This window comes from Myotis brandtii, unplaced genomic scaffold (genome assembly GCF_000412655.1).
Source record: "Myotis brandtii unplaced genomic scaffold, ASM41265v1 scaffold196, whole genome shotgun sequence".
Taxonomy (NCBI): domain Eukaryota; kingdom Metazoa; phylum Chordata; class Mammalia; order Chiroptera; family Vespertilionidae; genus Myotis; species Myotis brandtii.
Genome location: NW_005357311.1, coordinates 6,525,489 through 6,538,883, shown reverse-complemented (window position 1 = coordinate 6,538,883; position 13,395 = coordinate 6,525,489). Strand labels below are relative to the sequence as shown.

At 38.6% G+C, this 13,395-nt stretch overlaps 1 pseudogene; it reads left to right on the top strand.

Moving 5' to 3' along the window:
- Window positions 1–12,040: 12,040 nt before the first annotated feature.
- LOC102258318 lies at window positions 12,041–12,618 on the top strand (annotated as a pseudogene).
- Window positions 12,619–13,395: the final 777 nt, after the last annotated feature.

Genomic DNA, 13,395 nt, shown 5'->3' with positions numbered 1-13,395 from the left:
CTGACCACCAGGGGGCAGCTCCTGCATTGAGCATCTGCCCCCTGGTGGTCAGTGTGTGTCATAGTGACCAGTCATTCCCAGTCGTTCTGCTGTTAGGGTCAATTTGCATATTACTCTTTTATTATATAGGATGGTTGCAATCTGTTTTCAATATCAGAATCTCCCCAAAGATACTTTTTAAATCTATTTTCCTTGTGGAAACATTCTTGTCAAGAATAATTTTTTAAATTATTTTTTATGTGTATAAAGAGAGACATTTTTTTAACACAAAACCCAATTAACAGTGGTTACTCTAGAGGGTAGAAATCAGAAGATAGTCTCACTTTTCATTTTGTATAGTTTTGTTTGAATTTTTTCTTATAACAGGAATTCATTATTTTTTTGTAATCTGAAAGAAAAACAGAATTTTAATCTGAAAGAAAAAGATTAACTTTTTCAATGTCTGGTCCTCTATTCAAGGTTAAATGCCTTTATGATTTTATGACTCAGAGTGGGGAGGCTTCTCCTTCCCATGTCTCAATACTATCTAAGAGGTGAAGAGTCTCTGTCCATTAGAAGTTATATCCATCCTGGCTGGTATGGCTCAGTGATTGAGCATCAACCTATGAACCAGGAGGTCACAGTTCAATTCCCCGTCAGGGCACATGCCCAGAATGCAGTCTCAAACCCCAGTGTGGGGTATGCAGGAGGCAGCTAATCAATGATTCTCTCTCATTATTGATGTTTTTATCTCTCTCCCCCTCTTCCTTCCTCTCTGAAAGCAATAAAAATATTTTTAAGTTATATTCATCTGACACAGAGATTCAACAGTTCTCACATGTAAAATAAGTAAATAAGTAAGTAAATAAATAAATAGGAAAACATTCCCTGGATGATGTGGTGGCTTCATGATGTCATCAGTGTCCCAGCCTCTTATCTTTTTCTCCACAATCCTTAGCACACCTTCTAACCTCAAGGTGTCACCACATTTACAAATTGGCCACAACCGCTCCAGGGACCACAACTCTATTTCAGATAGGAAGGGGGAAAGGCCAAAGGAACTTGCAGGCTGAGTGAGCCCCCTTTGGAAGGCACTTCCCATGAAGTCCCCCCACTCGGCAACTTCCACCTGTACCCATTGACTCGAGTTAACCACATGTCCACCCCTAACTGCAAAGGAGGCTGGGTAATGCAGTTTTCAGATGGTGTATTGCCTCCCTGATGGAAGAGAAGGTTCTTTTTAGTAAGGATAAAAAAGAGACTAGCAGTGAGTAGGCCACCAGCAGTCTCCATTGTTATCTGAACCTTGAGATGAAAAATCTTTGACTAAACTTTCGATAATTTTTTTAGCTTACCCTATAATTGAATTGGTATTTCTCATATTTCTCATCTAAGTTCTAGGTTGTAAAGCCTTAGTGCCTCCCTGATGCTTCTATGCTGGAAACATACCAGAAGGTTGCAGCACCCCAGGCCTAGCTCCAGCAGTTTCTCTCACCTCCCCAGGCTTCCTCCTCCTGCTCACAGGCAGGAGTGCTGCCATCTGGCTCAGGTGTACCTTGGCTCAGCTTCCTGGCTTTCTCCCAGGGCTGCACAGCAAAAACTCTTGCTCCTGCTTTGCCACCTGGCTTCCCTCATTTTCTTTTCCTAACTTCCAGGTATGTCTTTTTAAAATTATCAGCATCAAGAGTGACTGGAAATTCATATGAATTCTGACTGTAGCTTATATAAAATGTAAACTGAAAGTTCAGGACAAATTTATAAAAATAAATCCATACATAGAAATGTTTCATAAGGGTGATATTACTCTAAATGCAGGACAGGGATTCAAACAGATGGAGACAAAATGCAGAAAGAAATAGAGAGGCAGAGAAAGAAAAAGAAACAGAATCTGCACTGTACTTTAAGCATTCCTGAAAATTCCTTATCTGCCAAATATGATTTAGATAGACTTTGGGAGAAAAAGTAGAAGCAAGATGCTCTCAAAGATATTTTGTCCTGTTAGAATGTTGGTTTCTTAAGAACAGCAATCATGCCACTTGTGTATTCTATGAAGGACAATTGAATTCTGGTGAAAACTTGATAAGTTTCAAGTGATGATTTATAACACAAATGTTGAAACACTGACATGAAAGCCAGACACCATACTGAGTAGCATGAATAAAGCCAACCCTTTTCACTGGTCAAACTACAGAATAGAGGAGGGGAATTTACAGGAGGGTAAAAAAGGAACTGAATAGAGAAATAGAACCAGAAATAGACTCACATAAATATAGTCAACTGATCTTTGACAAAAAAGCAAAGATAATAGAATGGAGCAAAGATAGACTTTTCAGCAAACGGTGCTGGAACAACTGCCATTCACATGTTAAAAATTTAATTTATACACTGATTTCACACCCTTCACAAAAATTAACTCAAAATGGATCACAGACCTAAATGTAAAGCACAAAACTATAAAACTCTTAGAAGATAACATAGGAGAAAGTCTAGATAAACTTGGGTATGGTGATGACATTCTAGCTACAACATCAAAAGTACTATCCATGAACCCAGCTGGTGTGACTCAATGATTGAGTGTCAACCCATGAACCAAGAGGTTCAATTTCTAGTCAAGGCAAATGCCTGGATTGTGGGCTCAATTCCTGGTAAGGTGCCTGCACAAAGCAGCCAATCGATGATGTTTCTCTCTCATTGATGTTTCTATATCTCTATGCCTCTTTATTATAAAAAATCAATAAAAATGTACTTTAAAAAAGATATATAGAGAAAAGATGAGAATGACAATACAATATATCAAAATTTCTGTTATATAACAAAAATGGTATACAAAAGTTCATATCATTATAGGTCTAACTCATGAAACAAAAATATCTCGACAACTAATATTTCACCTTAAAGAACTAGAAAAATAAAAACAGAGCCTAAAGTCAGAAGGAGTAAGAACATAATAAAAATAGGAAAAGAATTAAATGAAATAGAGAATGAAAAGACAATACAAAAGAATGAAAGCAATGAACAGCTGGTTCATTGAAAAGATTAATAATCATGATGAAATTCCAGCTAGACTCAGTAAAGAAAAAAGAGAGAAGACTCAAAACAAAATCAGAAATGAAAGAGGAGAGCTTATAACAGACACCACAGGAATACAAAGGACTATACAAGAATAGTATAAAAGGCTATACACCACCAAATTTTTAAATAAAATAAAATTTAATGTTTTTTTAAAGATGCTTCACTCATGTGTCATTGGGGAAATTCAAAATAATACAATAAGGAGATGCCACTACACACCTATGAGAATGGTAAAAATCCACACATTGACAATACCAAATGCTGACAAAGATGTGGAACAACAGACACTCTCATTCCTTGCTGTTGGGAGGCATAGTGGTACAGCCACTTTGTAACACAGTTTGTCAGTGTCCTAAACATTTAAACATAATCTTTTTTTTAATTAATTTTAGACAGAGAAGGGAAGGGAGAGAAACATGGATTTGTTGTTCCACTTATTTATGCTTTCATTGGTTGCTTCTTGTATGTACCCTGACCAGGGATCAAGCCCACAGCCTTGGCATATCAGGACATGCTCTAACCAACTGAGCTACTGGCCAGGGTCAAAATAAACATACTCTTAACATACAATCCAGGAAGCACACTCTTTGATATCTACCTAAACGAGTAAAAAACATATGTCCACTAAAAAAGTGTACACGGATATTTATAGTAGCTTTATTCATAATTGCTAAAACTTAAAAACATCCAAGAAATGTTCACTAGGATAATGAATAAATAAACTGTGCTACTACATCAGACAATGGAATATTGTTCAGTATTAGTAAGAAATGTTATTAGACCATGAAAATACTTGGAAAAATCTTAAATGCATATTACTATATGAAAGAAGCCAATCTGAAAAGACTATATACTGTATAATTCCAACTAAATCGGGAGTGTAAAAAGATCACTCTGGTTGATTGAGGTACATATAGTTACAAAACAGAGGATTTTAAGAGTGGTAAAAAATACTCTGACAATACCATAATCATGGACACATGTCATAATGCATTTGTCCAAACTCTTAAAACGTACATCATGAGTGAACCATAACATAAACTATGGACTTTGGGTGGTTATGATGTCATCAAGTACAAAAAATGTACCACTCTGATGAGAGATGTTGATAATGGGAGAGGCTATGCATGTGTGCATCAGGGGAGATGAGAAAAATCTTTGTACCTCCCCCTCAACTTTGCTGTGAACCTAAAACTGCTCTTTAAAAAATGTCCATAAGAAAAGATAAAAGGTAAACTGAACAGGCACTGTAGCATGCTCACTATCACTGGGTGCACCTTTTGATGTATGAGAAACTGAGTCACTTTAGAGACTATATACGATACCCAAGGGCACACACAATCTGTTTGACCTCAGACCCTTGTATGGCTAACCACACTGGTGAAAAGCCTTCTATGGCTCCCTTGATTTATGCATTTGCTCTGTCCCAGGGGAGTCTTGCACTTAGTGAGTATCTAAATCGCAAACCCAATTTTTGGCATTATCTTACAAAGAAAATTGAAGCTGCACTTGGTACTAAAACATAGCTCTTTAAAGCTATGAAACGTGAAATTGACCTTGAGACATTTTTATTTGTTCTCTCTTATGTGCAGACTTTTCAAATGACTTAAAGGAAGGCTAAAGGGTTTTATGGTGAACTAATACTACTTCAAACACAACCCCAATGAACACTAATTGGAATAGGATTAAGATGGGAGTTTTAAAATGCTCCAGAAAGAGAGAGAGACAGGTAAGGGTGTGATTCCTCACAAGCTCCTTGATGAGGCACTCCTGGGATTCAGGCAGGGACATCGACAGCCAAGCAAGCCCCAACTGGCCCGAGCTGTCTCGGCACTGAAGGTTCACTGACCACAAGGTCACCTCTCCCTACATCCTCCTGTCCAGGCTGCTCTTTGATATCCTGGGCCTCTGTGGCGTCTGGAGTGTACTAGTATACCCTCATGCTTCAATCAGCTCACCAATAGGAGCGCTTCCCCATTTTTTGTACTGATCCTCAATTAGAATCAAGTTTCCATAAATCCCAAGAAATTTCCCAGAATACAAAAGTTACCATGCAGTTCTAAAATATATTACACTTGACACCTTAGAACCAAGTTCTACCTTTGCATGGGGATGGCTCCCTGCAGCTCTTACCCAACCCCTTTGCTCAGGTGAATGAATCAGCAGTGGGATATTTTCAGGTTTTCTGTCTCACAGCCTTTTTACCGCTCTGGAACTGGTCACTATTGTTCTCTTTCCCTCCCTGCTCTGAACATGCAACCTGTGCAGAGGGAAGAAGCATAGGCTGGGTCCTTGACCAGGTTGCCTCGAGCTAGTTCACATACTCCTGAGTGCTGCCTCCTCCACAGAAGGGGCCTGATTAGCCCTGTGTTGTTGTTTTTCGGATACATTTAGGGTTTTTTCTTTTTACATGTTTCTGGTGTATAGTATTACATTTCAATATCTGTATGCACTACAAAGTGATCACCCCCCAAAATCTAGTTACTCTCCATCAAAAAATAGGGAACATGTCACAAATTTGCCTGTCATCCCTGCACATGGGGCCACGCTAATCTCTGTATCTGTCCAGCTTTAGTATGTGCTGCTGAAAGCAGCACTGTTACGTACTGGTGACCACCTAGTAGATGTCCTACTAGTGATCCATGACCTCCTAGGGTGGGGGCTATAGTAGCTATCTCACAACTTTTGACTTCGCCAACTTCTATTATCACAGTGGCTTCTGAGATAACTTACTGTTAAAAAAAGGAGGAGGAGGAGAAGGAGGAAGAGGAGGAGAAGGGGGAGAAAAATCTAAATGAGTGAATTTTTTTTTAAAGAAAAAAAAAAAAAGTCCAGAGTAAGAAAGCCCAGTGCTGCAAAGTTAGCAGAAATAACAAGAGCACAAATACATGATATAGAGACCAGAAAATAAAGCAAAACAGATCAATGAAACTAAGAGCTGGTTTTTAAAAAGATAAACAAAATTGACAAATCTTTAGATAGACTTAAGAAAAAAAGGGACAAGAACAAATAAATAAAATCAGAAAAGCAAGAGATATTACAACTGATATCACAGAAATGCAACGGATAGTAAGAGAGGACCATGAACAATTACATGCCGACAACTGGAGAACCTAGAAGAAATGGATAAATTCCTAGAAACGTACAACCTACTAAGGTTGAACCTTGGAAGGAGCAAATATTATGAACAGACCAATAACAAGTAAGGAGACTGAATCAGAATAAAAAATCTCCCCAACAGTAAACTATCATTAAAAATGAGAAATTCAAAATAATACAATAAGGAGATGCCACTACACACCTATGAGAATGGTAAAAATCCACACATTGACAATACCAAATGCTGACAAAGATGTGGAACAACAGACACTCTCATTCCTTGCTGTTGGGAGGCATAGTGGTACAGCCACTTTGTAACACAGTTTGTCAGTGTCCTAAACATTTAAACATAATCTTTTTTTTAATTAATTTTAGACAGAGAAGGGAAGGGAGAGAAACATGGATTTGTTGTTCCACTTATTTATGCTTTCATTGGTTGCTTCTTGTATGTACCCTGACCAGGGATCAAGCCCACAGCCTTGGCATATCAGGACATGCTCTAACCAACTGAGCTACTGGCCAGGGTCAAAATAAACATACTCTTAACATACAATCCAGGAAGCACACTCTTTGATATCTACCTAAACGAGTAAAAAACATATGTCCACTAAAAAAGTGTACACGGATATTTATAGTAGCTTTATTCATAATTGCTAAAACTTAAAAACATCCAAGAAATGTTCACTAGGATAATGAATAAATAAACTGTGCTACTACATCAGACAATGGAATATTGTTCAGTATTAGTAAGAAATGTTATTAGACCATGAAAATACTTGGAAAAATCTTAAATGCATATTACTATATGAAAGAAGCCAATCTGAAAAGACTATATACTGTATAATTCCAACTAAATCGGGAGTGTAAAAAGATCACTCTGGTTGATTGAGGTACATATAGTTACAAAACAGAGGATTTTAAGAGTGGTAAAAAATACTCTGACAATACCATAATCATGGACACATGTCATAATGCATTTGTCCAAACTCTTAAAACGTACATCATGAGTGAACCATAACATAAACTATGGACTTTGGGTGGTTATGATGTCATCAAGTACAAAAAATGTACCACTCTGATGAGAGATGTTGATAATGGGAGAGGCTATGCATGTGTGCATCAGGGGAGATGAGAAAAATCTTTGTACCTCCCCCTCAACTTTGCTGTGAACCTAAAACTGCTCTTTAAAAAATGTCCATAAGAAAAGATAAAAGGTAAACTGAACAGGCACTGTAGCATGCTCACTATCACTGGGTGCACCTTTTGATGTATGAGAAACTGAGTCACTTTAGAGACTATATACGATACCCAAGGGCACACACAATCTGTTTGACCTCAGACCCTTGTATGGCTAACCACACTGGTGAAAAGCCTTCTATGGCTCCCTTGATTTATGCATTTGCTCTGTCCCAGGGGAGTCTTGCACTTAGTGAGTATCTAAATCGCAAACCCAATTTTTGGCATTATCTTACAAAGAAAATTGAAGCTGCACTTGGTACTAAAACATAGCTCTTTAAAGCTATGAAACGTGAAATTGACCTTGAGACATTTTTATTTGTTCTCTCTTATGTGCAGACTTTTCAAATGACTTAAAGGAAAGCTAAAGGGTTTTATGGTGAACTAATACTACTTCAAACACAACCCCAATGAACACTAATTGGAATAGGATTAAGATGGGAGTTTTAAAATGCTCCAGAAAGAGAGAGAGACAGGTAAGGGTGTGATTCCTCACAAGCTCCTTGATGAGGCACTCCTGGGATTCAGGCAGGGACACCGACAGCCAAGCAAGCCCCAACTGGCCCGAGCTGTCTCGGCACTGAAGGTTCACTGACCACAAGGTCACCTCTCCCTACATCCTCCTGTCCAGGCTGCTCTTTGATATCCTGGGCCTCTGTGGCGTCTGGAGTGTACTAGTATACCCTCATGCTTCAATCAGCTCACCAATAGGAGCGCTTCCCCATTTTTTGTACTGATCCTCAATTAGAATCAAGTTTCCATAAATCCCAAGAAATTTCCCAGAATACAAAAGTTACCATGCAGTTCTAAAATATATTACACTTGACACCTTAGAACCAAGTTCTACCTTTGCATGGGGATGGCTCCCTGCAGCTCTTACCCAACCCCTTTGCTCAGGTGAATGAATCAGCAGTGGGATATTTTCAGGTTTTCTGTCTCACAGCCTTTTTACCGCTCTGGAACTGGTCACTATTGTTCTCTTTCCCTCCCTGCTCTGAACATGCAACCTGTGCAGAGGGAAGAAGCATAGGCTGGGTCCTTGACCAGGTTGCCTCGAGCTAGTTCACGTACTCCTGAGTGCTGCCTCCTCCACAGAAGGGGCCTGATTAGCCCTGTGTTGTTGTTTTTCGGATACATTTAGGGTTTTTTCTTTTTACATGTTTCTGGTGTATAGTATTACATTTCAATATCTGTATGCACTACAAAGTGATCACCCCCCAAAATCTAGTTACTCTCCATCAAAAAATAGGGAACATGTCACAAATTCACCTGTCATCCCTGCACATGGGGCCACGCTAATCTCTGTATCTGTCCAGCTTTAGTATGTGCTGCTGAAAGCAGCACTGTTACGTACTGGTGACCACCTAGTAGATGTCCTACTAGTGATCCATGACCTCCTAGGGTGGGGGCTATAGTAGCTATCTCACAACTTTTGACTTCGCCAACTTCTATTATCACAGTGGCTTCTGAGATAACTTACTGTTAAAAAAAGGAGGAGGAGGAGAAGGAGGAAGAGGAGGAGAAGGGGGAGAAAAATCTAAATGAGTGAATTTTTTTTTAAAGAAAAAAAAAAAAAGTCCAGAGTAAGAAAGCCCAGTGCTGCAAAGTTAGCAGAAATAACAAGAGCACAAATACATGATATAGAGACCAGAAAATAAAGCAAAACAGATCAATGAAACTAAGAGCTGGTTTTTAAAAAGATAAACAAAATTGACAAATCTTTAGATAGACTTAAGAAAAAGAGGGACAAGACTAAAAAAATAAAATCAGAAAAGCAAGCAATATTACAACTGATATCACAGAAATGCAAAGGATAGTAAGAGAGGACCATGAACAACTACATGCTGACAACTAGAGAACCTAGAAGAAATGGATAAATTCCTAGAAACGTACAACCTACTAAGGTTGAACCTTGGAAGGAGCAAATATTATGAACAGACCAATAACAAGTAAGGAGACTGAATCAGAATAAAAAATCTCCCCAACAGTAAACTATCATTAAAAATGATTTTTTAAAAATCTCCCAACAAAGGAAAGCCCAGGACCAGGTGGTTTCCCCGGTGAATTCTACCAAACATTTAAAGAATAATTAATATCAACCTTTCTCAAATTCTTCCAAAAACTGGAGAGCGGGGAACTTTCCCAAATACACTTTATGAGGTCAGAATTACTCTGCATTACCGAGGCCAGATAAGGACACCACAATGAAAGAGAGACACGAATGGTGGTAGTTGCCAGGGCCTGGGGGGGGAGAAGAGGCATGAGGAAATGTTAGTCAAAGAGTACAAATTTCTATTATAAAATGAATAAGTCCTGGGAATCTAATGTACAGCACGATGATTATAGTTAACTCTGCTACATGTTATTGGAAGTTACTAAGAGAGTAGATCTTAAATACTCTCACCACAAAAAGGAAGTGCTAATTATATGAAGTGATAAAAGTATTAAATAACACTACTATGGTAATCATTTTGCAAGTCATTGTTTCAAGTCATTGTTGTACACATTAAACTTACAGTGTTATACGTCAATTAATTATATCTCAAAGAAACTGGAAAAATAAAACAATCTTCCATAAAATAAAATAAAAGCAGAGGGCTGGTAAGGCAGCTCCCTAATGGACTGTGGGTATTATATACAATAATAATAAATGTAACAATAAATAATTATTTAGTTTGTGCTATGTTCCAGAGACTATACACTTTACTTACAAATTTTATCTCATCAATCCTCTTTTCCTCTGATATAGGTAGGTATTTTATTATTATTATTATTATCATTATTATTATTATTATTATTATTACTAGAGGCCCAGCTCACATATTATTATTATTATTACTAGAGGCCCAGCTCACAGATTCGTGCATTGGTAGGGTCCCTTGGCCTGGCCTGCACCCGCTCACAATCCAGGACCTCTCAGGGGATGTCAGATAGCTGATTTCGGCTCGATCCGCACAGGCCTGATCCAGACAGAAGGGAGTCTGATCCCCGTAGGCCCAATCCAGACAGGAGGAAGCCCAATCCCCACAGGTCCAATCCAGACAGGAGGGAGCCCGATCCTGTGCATTGAGCGTCTGTCCCCTGGTGGTCAGTGCGCATCATAGCAACTGGTTGACTGGTCGTTCGGTCATTTGGTCGCTTAGGCTTTTATATATACAGTATTATCCCCATTTTACAGATGTGGAAGCTGAGGCAGAGAAAGGTTTAAGGACTTAACAGCAAAAGAGGTAATTGAGTCAAGATTCAAACCCAAGCCAAGCTCTTAACCTGCATACACTGCTTTTATAGTAAATTGTCCCCCGTAAGTCAAAATACCTATAAAAGTCTCCTCTTCTCTAACTACAACCAGTCACAGTAAGTATTCTTTTTTTATGTTCAATTGGCCTCCCAATTTTACCAAAAGAAGTCCCTTCAAGCTGACTTGAATATTCTTTTGACATACCCCCATTCGTCTTCGAGTATTTCTCTTACTTTCTTGCCCAATAAGATAACTCAGTTCATCTTTTATTTTTTTCTGTGCCCAGACTACTCCTAGATTCTTCAGGGAGCAAATTAGTCTTTCTTATATTTCTACCAAAAATCTATAATTAAATGTCCCAAAAGCAGCCAATACCACCTAATACATTTAATAGTGTATAGTAAAATAATTTGCCAGTTCATTAGTTAGAACTCTGGTTGGATTTTTATTATCAAGGATAAATGTTTAAAGTAATATGATTTGTCTTCATTAAAGGTACGATTCCCTATGGAAACAAAGAAATGATGGATGAATATAGCCAGAACTTTGGGATTTGATCCTCACAGTGGATCATAGTGGCTCAGTTCATAACTATATGGGCAATCAAGGCACAGAGTCTTACTTCATTTGACAGAGTCCTCCCCAGAAGACATACAAATGACTGGCAGCGCAGCCTCCAAGTCTCTGACTGGTGTCTGATGGGAAAGCCTGTGCTTAAGGCATTCAAGCAAAGGTCGAACAACTGCTTTTCCAGAACAGAAAGGAAACTCGTGCATTAGAAAAGGTGGCTAAAACAATGTAACAAAAGAATATGGCTGCACAAATACCAGAATCCCATCAGATAAAACAGTATAAGGAATTTCTTAGAACCTACAATAAACTTACAGAAACCTGCTTTTTGGACTGTGTTGAATAAAGACCTCACAGCAAGAGAGGAAAATCCTGAAGAGACCACCTGTTCAGACACTGTTGATAGAAGTATTTTTAAAAGATGAAAAGAAGTATTTTTAAAAGATGAAAAGACTATCGAGATATTTTAGGAATAACATATTCAGCAGAATGTAGCGCTGGCAGCCAAAATCAAGATTCTGGGCCAACTAGGTAGAGAAATCCTGATAGATGGAACTGAAGAGTCATCTGGTGGGATCTCCTGAAAGCAACAGCCACCATGTTAACCGGTCTGTCATGACTGTTTGGCAAATGGAAAGCATTGGGGGAAAGTAGCTGTTTGCCAGGAACAATCAAAATAGAAGGCCTTGTTGTTCAATGAAAATAGTAAGATGCAACATTCATTGAGGCTTTGAGATTCAGCAGCCTGGTCACTTGATTAAAAAATAAACCATTGCCCAGAGCTCTGGAGTTCCAGCCAGTTACTATTCCAGTCCTGCAGTCACCCCCCTCTTTTTTCCTTTCAACATGACAGATGCCACTGTGTCCTACATCGAGGACTTCCTGGCAAGTAGAGTGGCTGCCTCCGCGACGCAGTAGCGCCCATTGAGCAAGTGCCATACAGGTGCCGCATGCCAGCAAGCAAATCACCACAGATAAGCAAGGGCATTATAAACTGTACGGTCCATATCCCCAAGGAGTCCTGTCCTTCTGGCATGGTAACCTGGCCAATCAATGTCATCAGATACTTCCCCACCCAGGTTCTCAACTTTGCCTTCAAAGATATATACAAGCAGATCTTCCTGGGTGGTGTGGACAAGAGAACCCAGCTCTGGTGTTACTTTGCAGGGAATCTGGCATCAGGTGTCGCCGCTGGGGCCACCTCCTTGTGTTTTGTGCACCTTCTTGATTTTTCCTGTACCTGTCTAGCAGCTGATGTGGGCAAAGCTGGAGCTGAAAGGAAGTTCAAATGTCTCGGTGACTGCCTGGTTATGATCCACAAATCTGATGGGATTAAGGACCTGTACCAATGTTTTTCAATAGTGATCATCCTCCAAGTATTCCTGTTCACTTATATCTGCCTCAAATTGCTGGTAAATATATAAAATAGTTACTTGTTTTTTAAAAAAAAAAAATTCAGGCTGCTTTAATGTTGTGGTTATGTCATCTCAACATGTGGCCTTCTCCATGATTGTTAAAGACAAAGGAAGAGAATGGGAGAAACAGGTTGGCTTTTCCACTGCCACACATCACTACCATTCATATTTTCTTGGCCAGAACTGTCACATGGCTCACTTAGGTGAAAGCCTGCTGGGAACTGTAGTCCTATATTCCCAAGAAGGAAAGGAGAGCTAGACGTTGGTTTCACTACTAACTTGTATTTTCTCTCTCACTTTAAGTGTTGGAGTTACTAATACAAACAAACTAAAATAAATGCTTGGAATATCTTGAGTCCTGACTTCATGCTTAATCAATACGTTGCATTATCAGTTTAATACAAAAAATAAGCATAAAATATTCTAATTGCAATGGTAATAAAATTGACTATTTTCAAGCAGAGTCCTCACTTCTTTATAACTAATGTCCCACAGAATATATTGTTTTCATAGGAAAGGAGCTGATTATTCTTTTATGGCAAAACTCACTGGCCTTTCCATAAAACCCTAGGTCTTAATTATACTGTGATTAAAATCTTTATGCACTTTTAGTCTGCAGATTAGCCCTAACATAATTCTATCTTTAGGAAGAAATATTTATCCCAATGCAATAAAACATTTAAATAAATAAGTAATGAATGATAATTTTAGAAACGCAGAACTAAAAGGAAGTTCAAGAGATATGATTTTATTATCAAACATTTACTGAGCCCTTTCTATATGTAA